General features: G+C 43.3%; 1 long non-coding RNA gene across 1 annotated transcript; it reads right to left on the bottom strand.

The window, feature by feature from the left end:
• Positions 1-18,889: 18,889 nt before the first annotated feature.
• Positions 18,890-20,852, bottom strand: LOC129165053 (uncharacterized). The gene is made up of 3 exons (XR_008564491.2): positions 20,243-20,852; positions 19,282-19,518; positions 18,890-19,211 (listed from the first exon to the last, which is right to left on the bottom strand). It is a non-coding gene; the product is annotated as an uncharacterized lncRNA (long non-coding RNA).
• Positions 20,853-21,300: the final 448 nt, after the last annotated feature.

The raw sequence follows: 21,300 nt of genomic DNA on the forward strand, positions 1-21,300 counted from the left end.
AACCATTTTTATATTATTTGCACAGTTTCATGGAAGATTCCTTCCAATATTTTCTAAAAAAAAAAGCATACAAACAAAGAAAGGAGACATCAGACGCTCCATCCTGAGGCTTTACTCGGGGTGTCATCATCTTGTCTCATATGGTACAGTCATGTTAACACAGCAGGTTGTAACTGAAGCAATTAGCACCCAGGTGTTTTTATCAACATGCTTACCGACTGAATAACAGCCCATGTTCAAGAGGTTCACTAGATGCTTTTGTTTCTGATGATTGGATAATTGCATGCTGCTTATTGCAATAATAAATCATACGTAGTGTTGGATTCTTCTCATGTTTCCCAGATTTGTTAAAGGAAAAGAGGCTGAGTCAAGGCTGGGATCAGGATCTCCATCATCTCGGTAGATCTTCCACATTGAGAGGAGTCAGCTGAGGTGGATCAGGAATCTGAAAGGTGTTTATGAGCACTCCCATTCCACCACATCCCAAAGGTTCTGGACTGAGATCTGGTGAGTGTGGAGGTTGTTGAAGTCCATGTTCTGGAAACCAGTTAGACATGATCTGGACTTTGTGACGCAGTGCTTGATAACGCTATAAGTAGACGAGTCCACTCTGACATGGTCGGCAATAACATTCAGGTAGGCTGTGGTGGTTAAACCAGGCTCAGGTGGTACTGGGGGGTCCAAAGTGAGACAAGAACATCTCCCTCGCCACCATTTCACCAGCATCATGCTGATGCGTTGATTCAAATCAAGATGGATTCATGCTTTCATTATGGTGCCACCAAATTCTGACCTGACCATCTGAATGTTGCAGCTGAAATCCAGAATAACCAGACCAGGAAAGGTTGTTCCAGTCTGTCCTGGTCCCGTTCTGGTGCTCCTGGTTGAATCGTAGCGTTAGATTACTGTTCTTAGCTGGTGAGGCCTTCTGCTGGAGTCCATCTGGAGCAACTGCTGGGCTTCTGAGATGCTGCTCTACAGACCTTGGGTAGAGATCAGTGCTCATCTGAGCTGCTGTTGTATTTATCACCTCCCTATTTAAACCCTCGAGATGAGACCAGCCTGTCTGGTACCAACAAACATGCTGCCTTCAAAGTCCTTTTCCTTTCTTGATCTGATGTTCCATCTGAACTTCAGCGAGTCATCTTTGCCACATCTAAAGGCCTAAATGCATTAAGAGGCTGCCGTGTAATTGGCTGATTAGACATTGGTGTAACAAAGCAAATGCACCACATAAAGGTCCATATGTCCTCTCAGGGATCCTTCAAACACAATTACTGAAGCACATTTATTGGCAACACCCAAGGACTGAAGTTTATTCACAACAAAGTAAAAGATGAGCATCTTTATTGAAGCCTCCCCATTTAATAAGTGCAGCACACCAGTATCAGTGTAACACAGCTGAAGGAAGAGCAGCTTTGGGTTAAGGCAGACATTGGCTCAGTGGGATGGAAATGCTGAAAACTGGCAGATGCAAACAAACAGGAATGAAAACAAACAGTGGTGCTGCGTGGAAAAATCCAGCCAATGGGGAGAAGGCGGGCTCGGTTGGGATTCTTGAGAAATGCCAGGCTAAGCATACTTCAGTGGAGGCAAGGCAGAGCTGTCAAGCAGCGCTGGTGCAGCATGCTTGATGTTTCAGTAACAAGTACAAGCTACGAGCACGATGGCAATGATGCCAAGCTGTAAACAAGCGTTGACAAAGTGCTGATAATCAATCATAAAATCAGACTTGCAGTAGGAATTAGAGACGGAGGTAAACACAAACGGGACGATAACAGGCTTCCAATCAGACAAACCAGAAAGGATGTCTTTAACTCATTCTGTTTACACTTATGTAAAAAAGGGAGATTAATGTTAAATAAATTCTATATCTGATGGTAGTTTTGGCAGTAATCATCCAAAAGTGGGATGTTTTATGCAACTCAGAGTTAGGTTGCAGAGCATTTTTCTTTTCAATCGCCTTTCCCAGGAATCTGTCAGCTGGAGCGAGGTGAAGGGCATGCATTGTAATGAGAAAAGGCAGCTACAGCAGAGAGAACGCTGATGCAGAGGCAGAAATAAAAAACTATCTCACATAACATCATAGAGCCACAAACACTAAATAGTGAAGATTCATGGCATGCAGATTTCAATACAATAACTATCAAGTCAGAATGATTAGATAGAAATGATCGTTTGTTTAGATATTTAGATGGGATTTGTGTTTCTAGCAAATAGGAAAAAGCACAGACTCATTATATACACACACACACACACATATATATATATATATATATATATATATACATACATATATAGATATGACACTCAGACTTGTGGTTTTGATAAACTCCTTTGGCTGCTTGTATCCACAATCTTGTTCTTTCGGTCACTACCCAAAGCTTGTGACCATAGGTGAGGGTAGGAACATAGATCCACCGGTAAATCAAGACCTTTGCCTTCCGGCTCAGCTCTCTCTTCAACACAACAGATCAGTACAACGCCCGCATCACTGCAGACGCAGCACCAATCCACCTGTCGATCTTTCCCTCACTCATGAACAAGACCCCGAGATACCTCACCTCCTCCACTTGGGGCAGGACCTCATCCCTGACCCGTCTTTAGAAGTTAGTGAGGCTGACTTTATAAATGGACACGTCCTCTCCAAATGAACAGACATTGTGACTGCGGACAAGAGGAACATTTGATTTCCTTCCTCTGAAAATGAATCTGCTTTCTTATCTCTGTAGGAAATTGTCAGACTTTACCTAAAGGAAAACTTGGAATATCCCCCTGCCTGCCGTTTATTTTAAGATAACTCTGATCCGCATAAATATCACTTCATGAATATCTTTTCTACTCTGATATTACAATTTTACCAATTCTTTAAAATCATTTAGGAGGTTATGCTGTTCCAAAGAATAATTTGCGACATGTAGAAACAGAAAAGTTTTAATTAGGCTTTTTTATTCTTTAAATTGCACCAATCTAGTTTCTAAATGATGTAATAATCATTAATTTTACTAACAATCGTCCTTGACAACTTGACTAATGAGTCGCTGATAAAATAAGAAATATCTCCTAAGTAATTATCCAGCGAATGTGATGTGATAATCAGGATTAATTATGACCTGGCTGCAGGTCTTTAGCAGGTTGTTGATAAGATTTTGTCAAAGGCTTGTGCCATCGTCGGGCTTTTTCCAGTCACCAGGAGGAAGAAGAGTGACACCTTCCCCAGGGCCATGCTGTATTTGCAAACAACAACAACAAAAAAACAATTGTGTTGACAAAATGAAGTCTAGTCAGGTATGAAACTAATTCCCTCTATTCATTAAATTTGTTCAGTCTCCCAGTCAGAGATAGCAGCAGCCGCTGGAGTCTCACCACATCCTGTTATCTCCACATCAAATTCACCATTGTTTTCACGTTTTCTCCACTTGACTCATCTCAAGTTCTTTCATCTTTGCCGAAACCGCATCGTACTCACTTTAAAAACTTTATTAATCTTGGCTTTTGAGAGCTGGTGGGACGTTTTACTAAGCTGTATTCATCTGCTGAGAAGAACAAGTAATGAATCAAAAAACACGCATTAAACAGCATTCAGGAAATTCAGAGCGTGGTGAACCACTTAATTAGCTCAAGGTTGCTTTCTTCATTCTGTGTTTAATATGGAGATTTGATGTAAAATTGTTAGAATAAAACTGCAAATTTTGGAATAAGGAAGAAACAAGAGTGAAAACCTTGGATTCAAAATCTGTAAAAAGTTTGGAAATCTGTTTAACATAAAAAAATGAATCTGTTGAGACCTACAAGTCAGGTAAACTGTTACTAGTTATTAGAGACCAACACCTTCCTTGTGTTGGTTGACGATACCTGTGTGTCCTAAAATAGACATGTTCACAAGTCATTTTTAACAAGTTAAGTCTCAAGTCATTAGAGGGAGAATGCAGATGAAAGAGAAATACCAGTCATGTTTTGAGTCATTAACAGACACCTATGGGCCTTTGAAGAGGTGAGTGCGAGTCAAGTTTAGTCTTTAGTGGGTGAGTCACACTGTAAGTCGAGCCAAATCACATCTGAGGGAGTACGAGTCAAGTGTGGAGTCCATAAAAGAGTGAGAGTAAGTTAAGTCTTGGTTCTTTAATATGCGAGAGAGTGACTCAAGTCTAGGCTCCTTAAATGAGTGAATAGAGTCTCAGGTCTTTAAATGGTTGATTATGAGTCAAGCATTGGTTCTTTAACTGGTTAGAGTGGCTCAAATCAAGTCTTTAAATGTCAGAGTATGGGTGAAGTCTGGAGTCTTTTAATGGGTCAATACGAGTCAAATCTCGAGTCTTTAAATCATGAATGTATGTCAGCTTTCACATCTTTAAAGAGCGAGTAACACCTAAAATCACTTTTTTTTGCTGATGACCTGTATAGATGAGTGTCTAATGGTGCGGTAGACTTGTGTAATCATTATGTGGCAGGTTAGTGCAACTAACTTTAAATTTAACATTTCAGCCCAAAACTGTAATTATGTCTCCATTTTCAGGTCGAAACTCTGCTCCGCATTGATTTAGAATCAGCCACAGCTGATGGCTAAGCTGAATGATGTGAAGTTGTCTGCAAATCACTACGTGGCTGCACCGCCCTGGAGTCCAGCTGAGTCAGCCACACCTCCACCTGTCTCAATCACTCACCTGCCAATATGACACATTGGTGCTCTGAGCTGCTCGCCTCCTTAAAAAAAACACCCTCCTCCTCTTCTTATCTGGTGATTGCGGTGGACAGGAAGTCCTCCAGAAGGCTGCAGAATCTGTGTCTGCTCTTCTCCTGAGAGGTAAGTCTGCTGTGAGTGTTTGCGTGTGTGTACGTGCGAGTGCGCGCACGCTCATTTTCGACTGAGAAACTCTGACAGCGCACGCAGAGGGGGTTGAGGGGGCTACCGTCTATCACTGACTCAGTGCGGCTCTCTCAATCTGCCCGGCAACACCTCTTTTAGAAGCGTTTTCTAACAGGAAGTGTGGATGAAATAAGTCTCCACCCATGCCGTGACTCCCACTTTAAATGGGTGAGTATGAGTCAAGTCTTGAGTCTTTAATTTGTGAGTACGGGTCAGGTTTCAAGTCTTTACATTAGTGAGTTTGAGTTAATTTATGAGTCCTTAAACGGTGAGTGTATTGGTTCTTTAATGGTGAGAACAAGTCACAACACAAGTCTTTTGGAGAGCAAATAAAACCACAAGTGTAGAGTTAATGCACAAATACAAGCAAATTCTACACCCTTTAAAGAGTGACTGTGAGTTATGTCTCAAGTCATTACAAGGCAAGTCAGATCACAAGTCTTTGTGAGTTTCATGACTGCCTCGAGTCCTCATCTCTGTCCAAATCAGAAATATCATTCATGTTTCTGACTTAAAGCTTCTTTCCAGAGTATTTCTCTTATCCAATGGCACCATCTAGTGGCTGACAAGCATATCACACAAAACCGCTGTTCCTCTATTTTTTTAAGATGGCGACTTCACATTTCTGTTCATAAATGTGCATCTGTAGCCGACAAACAGAGATAAAAAAAAAACTTTGTTTTACGAGTATTATTCTCGTAGAGAAGATGTTCTTACATTTAATTAGAAACCATAGAATGTGAAATTTCATGAAATATGAAATATTACCTTAATGGATCTTTGAGTAAATTTACCAGAAGATTGGATCTTTTTATTGCAGGGATTGAGCAACACTTCGTATCAACTCCAAGAAAGAGAGAGAGTCAGGTTTAAAAAGTTAAAAGATTTATTTCTAAACAATTTGAACAAGACTGACTTTAAACACTATGTGATGATGAACCAAGGTGGAGTAAGACTGAGAATGGTGTATGGGTGAATATGTTCAGAACCAGCTAATCCGGAGAGACTATTAGTTCCGATGGGAGAGAAATGGTGTTTCGCTCTAAGCTTTGGTTTGGAGATTATGACACACATTGAGACGCCATTCTGTCGGTCTACGTACCCAGCGGAAGTCCCTGTTTAGATCAGGAGGTGTCGAGGTCCAGCTTGGACCTTGTCTGGATCCGAAGCCTGTAGCAAAGCCGCAGTTGCCGACCAGTCCCATCTTGAGATACTCCCAGGTCACAACAGTTTTATTGGCATCTAGCGAGACCCTGAAGGGGTCGTGATGGTTCAGCTTTTATTCTGAAGGAACCTTTGCAGCAGGTGGAACATGCAACAGATTTAATCCAGCTTGTCGTTAGGTTCTTTCGGCTTTAAGAGGAAAGTTATGGATTGGCCACTCTGATAACTTCTCTAGAACGCTTTGAACTGAAGTTAAGATGACGTGGGGCATAGTTTTATAATTTGGATGTTTTGATTTACTGTCGAATCAGAATTTGACACAAAAGGGGATTTACCAAGCACCAACAAAACCACGCCTTGCATCAGATCTGGAAGGTTCTGATTGGATCAGAAAAAAGAAATGTGTCATGTGACTTAGCATTACGTGTGATCAGTCTAGTGTCTAGTTTAAAGTTATGTTACTTATTATAACACTATCATAGGATTATAATATCAAGTAATTAATATTCTCATTTCACAGATTGATTGAACATTGAGCTTCACATGATAATTTGGACTAACAAAGTTATTTGATTATTATTTAAAGAGAAGAGTTCTTCGCCTTCTTTCTTCTTTCTTGCTGTCCGAGGAAGCAACAGTTTAGATAAGAGCACAGAGCATGAGTGGCCTTGGCCCATATCCTGTAGATTAGGTTTGTGTCAGAAACTTATGGTTTTGCTTGGGCAGAGCAAATAGAGCAGGGCCTTTTAGGTCAAAGATGGACAATTCATCACGCTACATTCTCATGTCATAGTGTGCTTTCATATATGTATATTTTAGAGACTTTCTTGTCCGTGAAAAGTTCATCAACTCTGCATCAGCCGAGGTATTCCTTAAATTTGAAGCGTCTAAGCGGCAGTCTAACACTATTGGTTGGTTCTGGTCGGCGCTCAGTTCCCTATTGCACGGAGCTCTGCCAGGCAGGGGGCGTGCTTAGCAAAAAAAAAATAAAAAAGACATATCGCTTATATTATATCGCAGTACATGATAAGATAATTACTTTTACTGATTTCTGACAAATCATACATAATTTCTGAAAGAGGAAAACTCCGGAAAGCAGCTTTAACCTTTCTAACATCATTAGTTTCTTCCTGTTTGGTTTACAGCCAGAGAGAAAAACCCTCAAACATCAGCTTAAATATTTTTGTATCTTTTTAATGTTAACCCGGAATAAATTGCAGCTTTCTATCCAGTCAACCACTCTTTGAAATCCAGAATCCTGTGTCTTTGTGCCAGCAGACTGATCAAACAAATTTAAAAGTGTGCTCTTGATGTAAGTCACAGAACAAAGTCTGTAAATCCCTTCTACTTCGTTAGATGAACATTGGATTTTTACTCCCACCCCTCCCTCCTCAGCTGCAGCTGACAGAGAAACTTACATTTAGACGGTGCAGGAACTTCCAGACTGTTAAACGGGTGCTCAGCAATGTCAGGATAGAGCTGACGGAGCACTTTTGATTTTGTTTTCAGTTTAAAAATAGTTTTGCTGAAGCAGAACCATTTGTACTGTAATTACCTTCTGCTTAGAAATATTTAGTGCATCTGAATCCTGAATTTCCATTATTCTATATGCAAACAAAAGCAGGGTTATTTATTGTTAGAGGTCCTTGTTGACTGGGGAGCAGCCTCTAGTTTTTATTACAGATAATGTTCTGCTCAGCAAGCTTTTGGTCATTAAAAGGCTCCATTTTGGCAGGGAAGGTAATCAAAACAATCCACCACCTGTTCAGAGTGTTTAAAATAATCTGTGCTGCTGAGATAATGCCGTATTATCACATCTGTTTGGTTTTGTTGTTCACAGAGATAAAAACTGTGAAAATGCTGGAGTCTACCTGCCAAGAAAACATCCTGAATGTTGCCATACTCTGTCATTTTAAGGTTCAATAAACATTTCTAAAGAAAAGGGACGCCATAAATATTGTTACTAAACTGTCTCTAAATCAGTTGGTGGTTTTTACATCAGTGTCTTAGAGAGCAAGTCACACCAAAATCAACCTTTTTTATGGTGGTAACTTACATAAATAAGTGTATTATAGTGTTGTAGACAAGTAAGTAAGTAAGTAAGTAAATTTTATTTATACAGCACTTATCACAGACATAGAATCACAATGTGCTTCACATAGATCAAAAAACAAAGTCATAAAATCATAAATAGATTCACATCCAAAAAATAAAGTCATAAAATTATACATTTTCATAAACTGATGAAAGATTAAAAATCTGAGTTAAAAACAAGAAAATTAAAGGTTTAGTTAAAAGCAGATTTAAATAAAAGGGTCTTTAGCTGTTTTTTAAAAGTGTCCAGACTGTCAGTGCTGCGTAAGGATAAAGGAAGATCATTCCAGAGTCGGGGTGCAACAGTCTGGAAGGAGCGATCACCTCGACTTTTGTATCTGGGGTCTCGTTTATCAAACATTGCGTAGAATCCTTACTAAAACCGTACTTAAGCTCAGCAAAAAAAAAGTACTTACACCAAGTAGGTTTGTGATGTATCAAACATGGTGTACGCACAGCGGCACGCAATCTCCGCTTCATAAATCAGAGACTATCTAGAAAGGTTCTCAGCTGCTTTTTAGTCACATCCCGCCCTCACCACGCCCACTTACTGCCATAAATAGTCAATGCAAAGTGCCTTGTGGATCTCATGCATATACATAAGCCGGCTGTTGCAGCGCTCCACCAATGACGATGGCGACTGTAGATCAAGGCAGATCAAGTAAGCACAATTTCACAGAAGCAGAAATTGAGATACTTGTGGGTGAGGTGGAGAAATGAAAGGAAGTGCTTTTGCAAAACAAATAAGAGAAAATCCACGGAGTGACACAGCGTTCCTCCTTAAGAAGATTCTGGTGATGAATCCAGAAGACAGCATCCTCCCAGCGAACGCTCTACGCCACTCGTTCATCACTAAAGAGTCTTCCAGATTGCAGTTCAAGTCATGTTACTGAAAAAGAATTAGATGACTCAAAAAACAAAGCCGAGGGATAGTTCTTCCTAGATAGAGGCACTGTTATTAAATACGAATCAGATGTCACCTTATCGGGGTGGAGGAGTTTGAGTGCCCTAATGATCCTAGGAGCTATGTTGTCTGGGGCACTTAGTGCACCTGGTAGGGTCTCCCATGACAAATTGGTCTTAGGTGAAGGGTGAGACAAAGAACGGTTCGAAGGATCTTTCATGGCGGTTAAAACGAAGAGTCGGAGTACCCGGCCCGGAGGGTTACCGGGGTCCCACCCTGGAGCCAGGCCTGGGGTTGGGGCCCGTGAGCGAGCGCCTGGTGGCCGGGCTTTCGCCGATGGGGCCCGGCCGGGCCCAGCCCGAACCGGATACATGGGCTCGTCCAACTGTGGACCCACCACCCGCAGGAGGAACATGAAGGGTCCGGTGCAATGCGAATCGGGTGGCAGACCAAGGCGGGAGCCTTGGCGGTCCAATCCCCGGACAAGAAAACTAGTTTTTGGGACATGGAACGTCACCTCGCTGGCGGGGAAGGAGCCGGAGCTTGTGGCAGAGGTTGAGCGGTACCGGCTAGATATAGTCGGACTCACCTCGACACATTGCATTGGCTCTGGAACCCGAGACCTGGAGAGGGGTTGGACACTCTACTTTGCTGGAGTTGCTCCAGGTGAGAGGCGGAGGGCTGGGGTTGGATTTTTGTTAGCCCCGAGACTCTCTGCCTGTGTGTTGGGGTTTACCCCGGGGGACAAGAGGGTAGCTTCCTTGCGCCTTCGGGTCGGGGAACGGGTCCTGACTGTTGTTTGTGCTTATGGGCCAAATATCAGTTCAGAGTACCCACCCTTTTTGGAGTCCCTGGGACGAGTGCTAGATAGTGCTCCATCAGGGGACTCCATTGTCCTGCTGGGGGACTTCAATGCTCACGTGGGCAATGACAGCTTGACCTGGAGGGGTGTGATTGGGAGGAACGGCCCACCTAATCTGAACTCGAGCGGTGTTTTGTTATTGGACTTCTGTGCAAGCCGCAGTTTGGCCATAACGAACACCATGTTCGAACATAAGGATGCCCACCGGTACACTTGGTACCAGGGCAGCCTAGGTCACAGGTCGATGATAGATTTTGTAGTCGTATCATCTGACCTGCGGCCGTATGTTTTGGACACCCGAGTGAAGAGAGGGGCGGAGCTGTCAACTGATCACCACCTGGTGGTGAGTTGGATCAGATGGCAAGGGAACATGCCGCGTAGACCTGGCAGACCCAAACGCATAGTGAGGGTCTGCTGGGAACGCCTGGCAGAAAAATCTGTCAAGACGGTCTTCAACTCCCACCTCCGGCAGAGCTTTGACCACGTCCGGAGATTAGTGGGGGACATTGAGTCCGAGTGGGCCTTGTTCCACTCTGCGATTGTCGAGGCGGCTGTTGCTAGCTGTGGTCGTAAGGTGGCCGGTGCCAGTCGTGGTGGCAACCCCCGTACCCGCTGGTGGACACCAGAGGTTCGGGGAGCCGTCAGGCTGAAGAAGGAGGCCTACAGGGCGTGGCTGGTCTGTGGGTCTCCGGAGGCAGCAGACAGGTACCGGATAGCCAAGCGGGGTGCAGCAGTGGCAGTTGCCGAGGCAAAATCTCGGGCGTGGGAGGAGTTTGGTGAGGCCATGGAGAAAGACTATCGATCGGCTCCAAAGAGGTTCTGGCAAACTGTCCGGCGCCTCAGGAGAGGAAGGCAGCAACTCGCACACACTGTTTACAGTGGGGATGGGGAGCTGCTGACGTCAACTGAGGCTATAGTCGGACGGTGGAAGGAATACTTTGAGGAGCTCCTCAATCCCACCAATGCGCATTCCGAGGAGGAACCAGAGCTGGGAGGCCTGGGGATGGACTGTCCGATCTCGGGGGCAGAAGTTGCTGAGGTAGTCAAACAACTACACAGCGGCGGAGCCCCGGGGGCGGATGAGGTTCGTCCTGGGTATCTCAAGGCTATGGATGTTGTAGGGCTGTCATGGTTGACACGTCTCTACAACATTGCGTGGTCATCGGGGGCAGTTCCTAGGGAGTGGCAGACCGGGGTGGTGGTCCCCATCTTTAAGAAGGGTGACCTGAGGGTGTGTTCCAACTATAGGGGGATCACACTCCTCAGCCTCCCTGGAAAGGTCTACGCCAAGGTACTGGAGAGGAGGGTCCGATCGATAGTTGAATCTCAGATAGAGGAGGAGCAATGTGGTTTTCGTCCTGGCCGTGGAACTGTGGACCAGCTCTATACCCTTGCAAGGGTGATGGAGGGGGCATGGGAGTTTGCCCAACCAATCCACATGTGCTTTGTGGATTTGGAGAAGGCTTATGACCGTGTCCCCAGGGGCACCCTGTGGGGGACGCTCCAGGAGTATGGGGTGGGTGGCTTTCTGTTAAGGGCCATTCAGTCCCTTTACCAGAGGAGCGTGAGTTTGGTCCGCATAGCCGGTAGTAAGTCGGACCTGTTCCCAGTGAGGGTTGGACTCCGCCAGAACTGCCCTTTGTCACCGGTTCTGTTCATCACTTTTATGGACAGAATTTCTAGACGCAGCCGTGGTGTGGAGTGTGTCGAGTTTGGTGGCAGGAGAATCTCGTCTCTGCTTCTTGCGGATGATGTGGTCCTCCTAGCTTCATCCAGCTCTGACCTTCAGCTCTTGCTGGGTAGGTTCGCGGCCGAATGTGAAGCGGCTGGGATGAGGATCAGCACCTCCAAATCTGAGACCATGGTTCTCGACCGGAAAAGGGTGGCTTGCCACCTCCGGGTCGGGGGAGAGGTCCTACCTCAAGTGGAGGAGTTTAAGTATCTCGGGGTCTTGTTCATGAGTGAGGGTAGGAGGGATCGGGAGATCGACAGGCGGATTGGTTCGGCGTCTGCAGTGATGCGGACGCTGAGCCAATCTGTCGTCGGGAAGAGGGAGCTGAGCCAGAAAGCCAGGCTCTCGATTTACCGGTCGATCTACGTCCCAATCCTCACCTATGGTCATGAGCTTTGGGTAATGACCGAAAGAACGAGATCGCGGATACAAGCGGCCGAAATGAGTTTCCTCCGTAGGGTGGCCGGGCTCAGCCTTAGAGATAGGGTGAGGAGCTCGGACATTCGGGAGGGACTCGGAGTAGAACCGCTGCTCCTCCGGATCGAAAGGAGCCAGTTGAGGTGGTTTGGGCATCTGGTCAGGATGCCTCCTGGACGCCTCCCCGGGGAGGTGTTTCGGGCATGTCCTGCCGGCAGAAGGCCCCCGGGTCGACCCAGGACACGTTGGAGAGGTTACATCTCCAATCTGGTCCGGGAACGCCTTGGGGTCCTGCCGGAGGAGCTGGTGGACAAGGCCGGGGAGAGGACGGCCTGGAGCTCCCTAATTGGGATGCTGCCCCCGCGACCCGGACCCGGATAAGCGGAGGAAGACGAAGACGAAGAAGACGAAGAATCAGATGTTTACCGATATGATAAAATTCTTGAATGTGGATCGTTTGGAGTTGTTTCAAAGTTAAAAAAACTGGGAACGAAATTGAAAGTCGCAGTAAAAATGATCACAGAAGAAAGTTATTTTCATAAGGAATTGAAAGCTTTACAACTTCTCAGAGATCTTGACCAAAAAGACCTCAACATAATCATGTATGTTGCTAGTTTCCCCTACAAGGGCAGATTTTTTGTTATTTCAGAGCTGCTGGATTTAAATTTGCTTAATTTTATGAAGAGACAAGATTATAGTCCTCTGAGGGCCTGTCCACACGTAGCCGGGGATCTGCCAAAACGTAGATATTTTTCTATGATTTGGCCTGTCATCCACACGAAAACAGAGTTTTTTCACACGAAAACGGATCTTTTTAAAAACTCCGGCCAAAGTGAAGATCTGCGTTTTCTCCGTTTTGGGTGTCTGCGTGTGGACAGACAAAACCGGAGTTTTAAGGTCCGCAACGTCACTTTCCGCGACAAAAAAATGCTGACATCACGTGTGCGACCTGTGTTTACACTAGCCGACAGCATGGATGCCCTCAGAGCTGCGCTCGCTTTATCAATTGCCCAAGCGCTTTTTGCCTGTTTGTTTTTGCAAGCGGAATTACTGCTCCTTGCGGAAGACCACAGACAAAGGACGAAGTTTAAATTTAGGTCACGACCTGTTTCCACCTGAATCTCAATATGAAGTTCTCAGGGTCATGATAAAGCTCTTTGGTCTGCCAGATGAAAGATCGCTGGCTGAGGGTTGGCGAGTCCAGTACTTCTTTGACTGGAGCCACACTGCATCAGGTAACTCATGGACGTTCAAAACACCAGCTGAATACGTCCAGGAATCAGAAGAGACAGTTGAGGAGTGTTGGCCCAATTTGGATGCCTCAACATCTCTGAAAGATTTACATATAAGACAATCAAAAGAAAGTCCCACGCCTGAAATGGAAGACCTCACATCATTTATAGACCTCCTTAAACGGGTTTTAGCTATGAATTCAGCAGACAGAATCCTCCTAGAGGACGGTCTAAAACACCTGTTCATCACAATGGAGCATCTTCCACGCGACAGCTCAAGTCACTATGTGACAGAAGCATATCAGATAGCGGGAAGCCAAAACACAAAACCAGCTAGCTCAAAGGCAGAAAACGATGACTCAGACCTGACAGAATCAAGTGAGGAAATGGAAACGTCAATTTTAACAGTAGACAAAGGGGTTCAACTTATTGACCAATCAATTGTTTATAAAGTTGAAGAAATCATTGGATCTGGATCGAACGGACTTGTTGCCAAGTGTAGAAAAGTGGGAACAGATGAGATGGTAGTGGTAAAAGTATTTCGAAAAGAAAAATACTTTGCAGCTATCAACGAGGTGTGTGACATTAACCGTCTCAGTATTCTTGACGCCAACAAAAACAGCTTGCCCACATTTATTGACTGTTTCATCTATAAGGACTGTATTTGCTTTGTTTTTGAGCTACTATATTTAAATTTATGTGACTTCTTACAAAGACAATGTTGGAAACCTATGAGTGTGGCTGATATCAAAGTTATAGCCCTACAGATGTTAATCGTCCTCCGTACTCTGAAAAGAATCGGCCTCACTCATGCAGACATAAAACCAAGCAACATCATGCTGGTAAATCATGAATCCCAGCCGTTTAAGGTGAAATTGATTGGTTTCGGGGTGGCTCTTGAGATAGCCACATTATGTCACACCCTGTCCTGTCTCCCCGTTTTGGTTCAGGCTTGTGTCTCGTTAATTGCTCCCAGCTGCCTCTCGTTTCCCAATCACCTTAGCTCCCTGCCCTCGTGTATTTAAGCCCCTTCTGTTCTGTGTCTTGTGTCGGTCCATTGTTTCAGTTTCCAGCGTGTGTTCAAATAAACCGATGTTAAGAGTTCTTACCTGTCTGCCTCTCTTCCTCCCCGCGTGTGGATCCTCGCCTCACCTCCACTCACCTCGCCCACACCGGGGTGAGGGGAAGGTGAATTTGCAAGAGGGTAAACGTCACAATTCAGTCAAATGTCCATTTTACCACGGTGTCAGTACCGATGCTCTAGCACAGCGCGTCGCCTCCCGACACGCAGGGGCTCGTCACCTGCTGTCTTTTCCGAGGACTGCATCTTGCCCTTCATTATCACGTGACAGCGACTAGTCAATGACAGGCATAAAAAGTCACTGAAGCAGTGAAGTCGACTAGTCGACTTCATACAACCCCTAATATATATATATATATATATATATATATATATATATATATATATATATATATATATATATATACACACACACACACACACACACACACACAAGCATTTTTTTCAACAAGTAACATTTAGGTTGGGGGCTTTTCAGAAAACATCTAGGGCTTGAGCCCAAGTAGCCACCCCCTAACTCCGCTCCTGATGGGTTGTGAAAATTTGTCAACTCTCTCAAAGGATTTTTCCCTCAGAGTGGTTCCGTAATGAATAATAGTCCTAACATTGATAACAGAAAAACCTCCTCAATCAATAGGTTTACAGAACATATAAAAAATCTAATTTGTTTGCAGTTTTGCACAAAATAAAAATTTGACCTTCAGATGGAGTCTTCAGTTTCCTAAATGCTTAAAGCAATGTTTTTAGTGTTTTAATAAAATTATCACAGTTTCCTAATATCCTGCAAGTCCTTGGCTCAGGATTTGACTCTCAGTCTTATAATTTATTTTTTCTCTGACATGTAAGATGGCTTGCTCATCGAAAGCATCGTGCATCACTGCTGAGCTCTGCAGATTGTTGCAAAATAGGCTGATTTTTCACATTTTTCTAAAGGAAACTCTCAGTTTTCTAAGGATGATTTTGTTTTTTACTGTTCAGCAAAATAATGTCAGGGAGGTGAGGGTCCACCTGGGACTTGCCTACCTGCTGAGACAGAAATACATCTGAATGTCTCAGCAGTTGACTTTTATTGGTCTCGCTGTGGCTGGAGGAACTTAACACCCGGTCTGCCCCTCATAAATATTTACATGTTTAGCTGTTTTACTATAATTGCTGCGGACGTGAGCAAATTTTCAGGTTTTCTTCCATTTCTGCTCATATTTATGCTGCGGAAAGACATGTGTGATTCCAAAGCAGATGATGATTCCTGGCTCTGCTGGAAGAGATCTTGAGGTTCTGCTACTGGTTTTATTTATAAGTCAAGAAACTAAACCTTTAAAAGGTTCAAATTTAGATAAAAAGAAAAAGTTCCAAGGATAAAATCTTTGTCATTTTACAAAGACATCAGCATCTCAATAGTTTACTATTTCTGCAAGACGGGAAATAAAACCGTTTTCTGTATTTTTTTTCTCTCTGCAGTTGTTGCCGTGTCCTCCATTAGAGTAAAGCTCAACAAGACAACTGCAGGAGAAAGGTGTCACACACACCTGTCCGAGATTATTAGGCAGCAGCCCTTCTGCCATCTGTTCAACTAGCTAGTATAAAACTACAAAGGTACACACACACACACACACACACACACACACACACACACACACACACACACACACACACACACACACATGCACACAAACACACCTCCACCACCCTGCCAGCTTTATTTAAACTCTGTCTGACTCAACACGTTGGCGCAGAGCCTTTCCTGACCCGGTGGCTTTAAAAAATCACAGATATTTCACTGTGACACGCCAGACTAACACAATTAGTTTTACTCGAGCTTTCATTGAATTTTATTGCCAAATGGGAGGTTTATGTTTATGTTTATGTAGCTCTGAATCAGTGTCTCTAAGATGAGATGAACTGTGCAACTTCCATTTATATGAATGTTATGCTTGCTGATGGATAGTTTCTTTTCTTTTTTTAATTCTTGGCTTACATTAAAGCTTCTACGTGTTCACATGTCAGTAAAGAGGAATCCGGATCTGTTTATTTTTTATTATTAATTAGGCTTAACCCTCTCTAGTGGCTATGTTTCTGTTTTTTTTTGTTGCATGATCTAAATCTGAACCCTAAACAAAAGTTTAAAAAATATCAATATAATATCATTATATAAAAAGATGTAAAAAAAAATTGTGGAGAACATTTAGGAAAACAACCTAGAAACTCTTTAATTTACAAATGCTTGCAAAATCAAATCCAACCATTTCTGGCCTTAAATTGACCAGATGGAGTATTAGGATTGGTACTTTCATCTTTATGTTCATGCTAACGTGCTAGCCAAAAAAATCAAAGACCACAATTTAGATTAAGTAAAAATGTGTCTTTGCATCCATGTCTGCTCAGTTTGGTGTTTTCATATGTAGGTGGGTTTGTCAGCTTCCAGATAATTTTCTTTTTCCACTCAGCAAGATGCAGGCAGATGGTTCAACAGCAGGCCGTGCTACCTGAGCTAATTCCACTTTATGCAGTTTTGTAGGTTTGAAGAAAATATTCCTTCTTTACGACACAGAGGGGCTGAAAACACACATGGAATAATATGCCCATGCTCATTTTACATTCATTCATTCATTCACCTTTTGGTACTTTACCAAAGTGCTAAAGGAACCAATGTTAGCATTATTGGTGATGTTTAACCTTTCTCTGTTTTTGTTTGGTTTCTTGGTTAAGGTTAGGGTTAGGGGTTAGGGTTAGGGTTTTTATGTGATTAAACTGGCTGACCATTAAATGGCTACACATTTGGCACAGAAAATATTACTTGTATGCTGCTAATGACTCATCCCAGTGTGAGATTTAATAATTTCTTGTATGCAGCATTAGGTCCGAGTTTTATTAAGCTGTTGTTGTGCTCAAGGTGGTGGCAATGGTTACTTCTGCAGATCTCTGCAGTGCTGATTGTTTCCTGCTGTGGGTTGTTTATTTCTGTTGTTTACTTTTATTGTTTTGACAGTAAAAGGATGTTAGTGATTATTTTTCTAAATTAGATGAAGAAAAATAGTTAAAAGTTTGTTGTTTTTCCATCTGGTGCCCTGGTTTGACTTCAAATGACCATATTTCTAATTGTGTCTGCGCAGTGGGGTGAGATTTGTAATTATTGGTTTAACAGCGGTGAAGAGCCTGGCAGGGGTCCTCCTGAACAGAAAATCACTAACAAGCACCCACATGGATTGATTTCTGGTTGTCTAGACACCTGTGCTGCCCAACATACCAAAAAGGCTAAAAAGTCCAGAATGTGGAAAAGGCATGCACAAGACAGCAGCAGGTGAGTTTACCCTGGAAAAATATGATGTGAAAATTTAAAGTGGTTCTTTAACTGATCTGTAAATTTATGATAGATAAAATTAAAATCAACCTTTGTTTTGATCAAAATATAAATCCTTTAATCCTTATTTAAACTCACTGAGGTGAGCTAATCAGAGTTAACATTTAAAGGAGACTGCAGGTACCCCATTAAACCAGCAGGTGGCACAATTTTGCATTTGTAGTAATTAAAGTGACACAGAGTAGCCTGCTGTAGCTAGTGCTAACAACAAGCTAAAACTAACATGAGCCAACTAATACTAAAATAAACCACAGAGTAAAAAGATCCACTGTTGCAGAAAAAATTATTATTACTTAAAAGTCCAGTAGCAACAAAGCCAGGTCACCATCAGTCCGTGATTTTGTAGCCTCCTTTAGCTCCCTCAGACTAGTGTAGGCCGTGTTCACTCTGGCTTTAGCTCTTTTCTTCACCTCCAAAAACATTACTCTCTTACCCCTTCTTTCCACCGGAGCCGTCAGCAGCACGACTTGCTTGCATCTGTTGCTGCTTGGCCCTTCCCATGAGACGCGAAGCAGCAGGGGAGCAGCTGTCACCGACAGAGCACGAAGTCACACGAGTGACTTCGTCAGTAAACATAACAACAAGCAGGAGAAAACTACAACATGGCTACAAAAGGTTTGTGTTTTATGTTCTGTCCGTTTTATAATCGCCAATACGGACCTGAAAAACAAAGGAGACCGCTAGCTAGGTGATAACTTCTCACGGGGCCGCACAGTTGGTAACTTTTTATAAAGTAAAGCAACCGGAAGGCAGTACGTTTCTTTATTCTGAAAATCTCGGGAAGCTTCGCTCCGTTTCCGCATCCAATTTCCTCTTTCCTTTCCCAAAAATGTCAAACTTGACCCGTTTCAGAGGCGTGCACGTAGAAAATAGAACCGGCGCGTAAAGGCCGCGACATGCTGCTCCTGAGACACGGCCGACTCGCGCTGCTGACGGCTCTGGTGGAAAAGGTTCTGTTGACCACAGAGGTTCCTATCAGCAGCTATGACGTGCTGCTGCAGTAGCATGCTGCTGACGGCTCCGGTGGAAAGAAGGGGTTACATTTACTTCCATGCTCCACCATGATGCCAACAAAAAATCCAACTTCTTCATTTTCTTCTTCTTGTGCTTTTTATTGACAATCAGAAAACCGAAAAAGCTATCTGCTAGCATAACATCATACAGCTGTAAAGCAGGTAAAGAGCACCCCCTAGAACACATACCCACTCCACTAAAATGTGCAGTATCTGGCCACCAGATGGCTGCAGAGTGGTGTCACATATGAAACTGGTCAAGTTTTAAACTTGACAATCATTGAGATCAATGTGAAAGCTGTAGCCTAAAGTTTACTTTAAAGTAGAGAATGGCTGCTACATGTCATGTTGTGGTGTAGTCTTCTAACTCAGGACATGCAGAATCAGGGCTGGGACAAAAAAACAAGGTTAGTAAAATAATCTTTTCTTTATTTGGTTTTGCTGGATAACTCGTGAAGCAGGGGACCTGATGGAGACGGGTATGGATCTAGTGAGGAAACACAAGGTGGTGAGCAAGGTTCAAGAGGAGGAAAATAACAACTAAAGAACGGTCTTACATGCTGGTGAGGGAGTTATGGCTGGAGTTGAGACGATAGTGTTGGTTTCTTGATTAGCGGGAAACTCAAAAGACACAAAATGAGATGCTGATAGCAATGCTCGAAAGGCGGTCGTAGAAAAACCCAAAGGGAGTTAATCATCCAACGAAGTGTTGGCATCTCACTGCTCCTTATATCCCCAGCCGGTGATTGTTGCTGAGTGGCACCAGCTGTTGCCGCTCTACAGGAAACGCCAACCTGCAGGAGAGTGATTCAATACAGAGATTAGAGCAGACGAACACCCCAGACCATGACACTACAGGAGTAGATGTCAAAACACAAAGTCAAAATACCATTTTTGTTTGTTTTTTCACAAGCACTGGTGCTTCGAAATGGAACAGCATGAAGGTCACTATAATATAAGCCTTTGTTTTGATGCTGTCAGTGTATTTTGCCCTTGTTCTACTATTTCTACAGATAAAACACCATCATAAAACATGCAAGTTTGGTATCAGGGAAAAGGCAGAACATTTGGTAAGCTAAGAACATGCTTGCAAATTGGAATATAACGAAATTATTTGATTAACTGTTCAGTCCTCAAAGGTTTTCTATTATTTTCATTCTTCCCTTCCATATTTTCCTCTCTTATAATTTATATTTCATATTTAAGATTCTTCTCATACCTTGTCACCTCCTCTGCTTTTCATCACTTACTCCTCGTCTTTTGTTTCTAACACCACAGAAAAAATAATCTATAACGAACCTGCATGGCTGAAACGCCAACCTGCTGCAGCGTTACATAAATCAAACGCTCTCCCATGTCAAAAACAGAAAGAACTCCCTCTTCCCTCAAAGTAGGGGACCGGCTTTCAGTCCTGTTCTGGCTACATACAGTAGGTCAATAATGGTTGGCCATCAATTTTACACACACTTAAATGGAGTGCTGCTACAGGCCGTAAAACACTCTCCATCTGCTACATACATCAGTCATCTTCTAGAACTGCAGGCTGCGCTGCTCACTTCCTTCACTTCTTATCCTCTCTGGGCCACATTTTAAAACCACCGTCGTTTGGAGGAATGTGGGAGGAAACGTTCTTCTTTGGTCATCTTCTTGTCTTGTGCATTTAAATATGAGTGCCTTTGTTTAGGTTCCATTTAAGAAGTTCTGGCTGGGTTATTCTGTGTGCAACAAACACAATCAGTGTCACGTTTTGGAGGGATGTTAGAATCCAAAATGCAGAAACCCAGGATGACACGAGGCAGGAGATGATGTAAAGTAAAATCCTTTAATTTTGAAGGATGAAACGAAGAATAAATCCAGGGGCAGGGAGCCAAAGTCCAAAAATGTCCAAAATCCAAAATAAACTAGAGATCCAACTGAGACACGAGAAACACTAGAGACTAGGAACGAGAGACTGACAGAATTACCACAAACAGCAACAATGGACCGACAAGACACAGAGACAAGACAGGGCTTAAATACACTGGGGCATAATGGAAGGCAGATGAGCTGCAGTTGTGTGGAGTGTGGGGGGAGGACCAGGTGAAAGCAATGACTAATCGGGGAAGAAACTAACATGACCTGAGAGTGAACCTAAAAACAGAAAAGCAACCATATAACTAAAATTCTAAAGGGAAGGAGAACTACAAAAACCGGTGGGACAAAACATATTAAAGAGACTAATAAAAATGAAATGCTGAAACTATAAACACTGCAGATGGATGACTGGAGAAGACTAAAGGAACACAGGAGACACATAAATGAGATGCAGACAAAGGACACATGAGGGCGCTATGAAGCACAAAAGGAGAACCTGGAGTGGGAACTGGAGGGGCTGGGGAACAAAGGGACACAGAACATGACAATCAGTCCTATGGATGGAGTAGTGCTGCCAGTTCTACTGTTTGCACACTCGTTTTACTTCCTAAAAGTACTTTATGCACACTTTTCACACATTTACACTACAATGCAATCATAACATAAGTAAAAGTGACAAATTCCTTCACAATAATCATGGTGCATCTTTTCCATCTTGCCTC

This window comes from Nothobranchius furzeri, chromosome 2 (genome assembly GCF_043380555.1).
Source record: "Nothobranchius furzeri strain GRZ-AD chromosome 2, NfurGRZ-RIMD1, whole genome shotgun sequence".
Taxonomy (NCBI): Eukaryota; Metazoa; Chordata; class Actinopteri; order Cyprinodontiformes; family Nothobranchiidae; genus Nothobranchius; species Nothobranchius furzeri.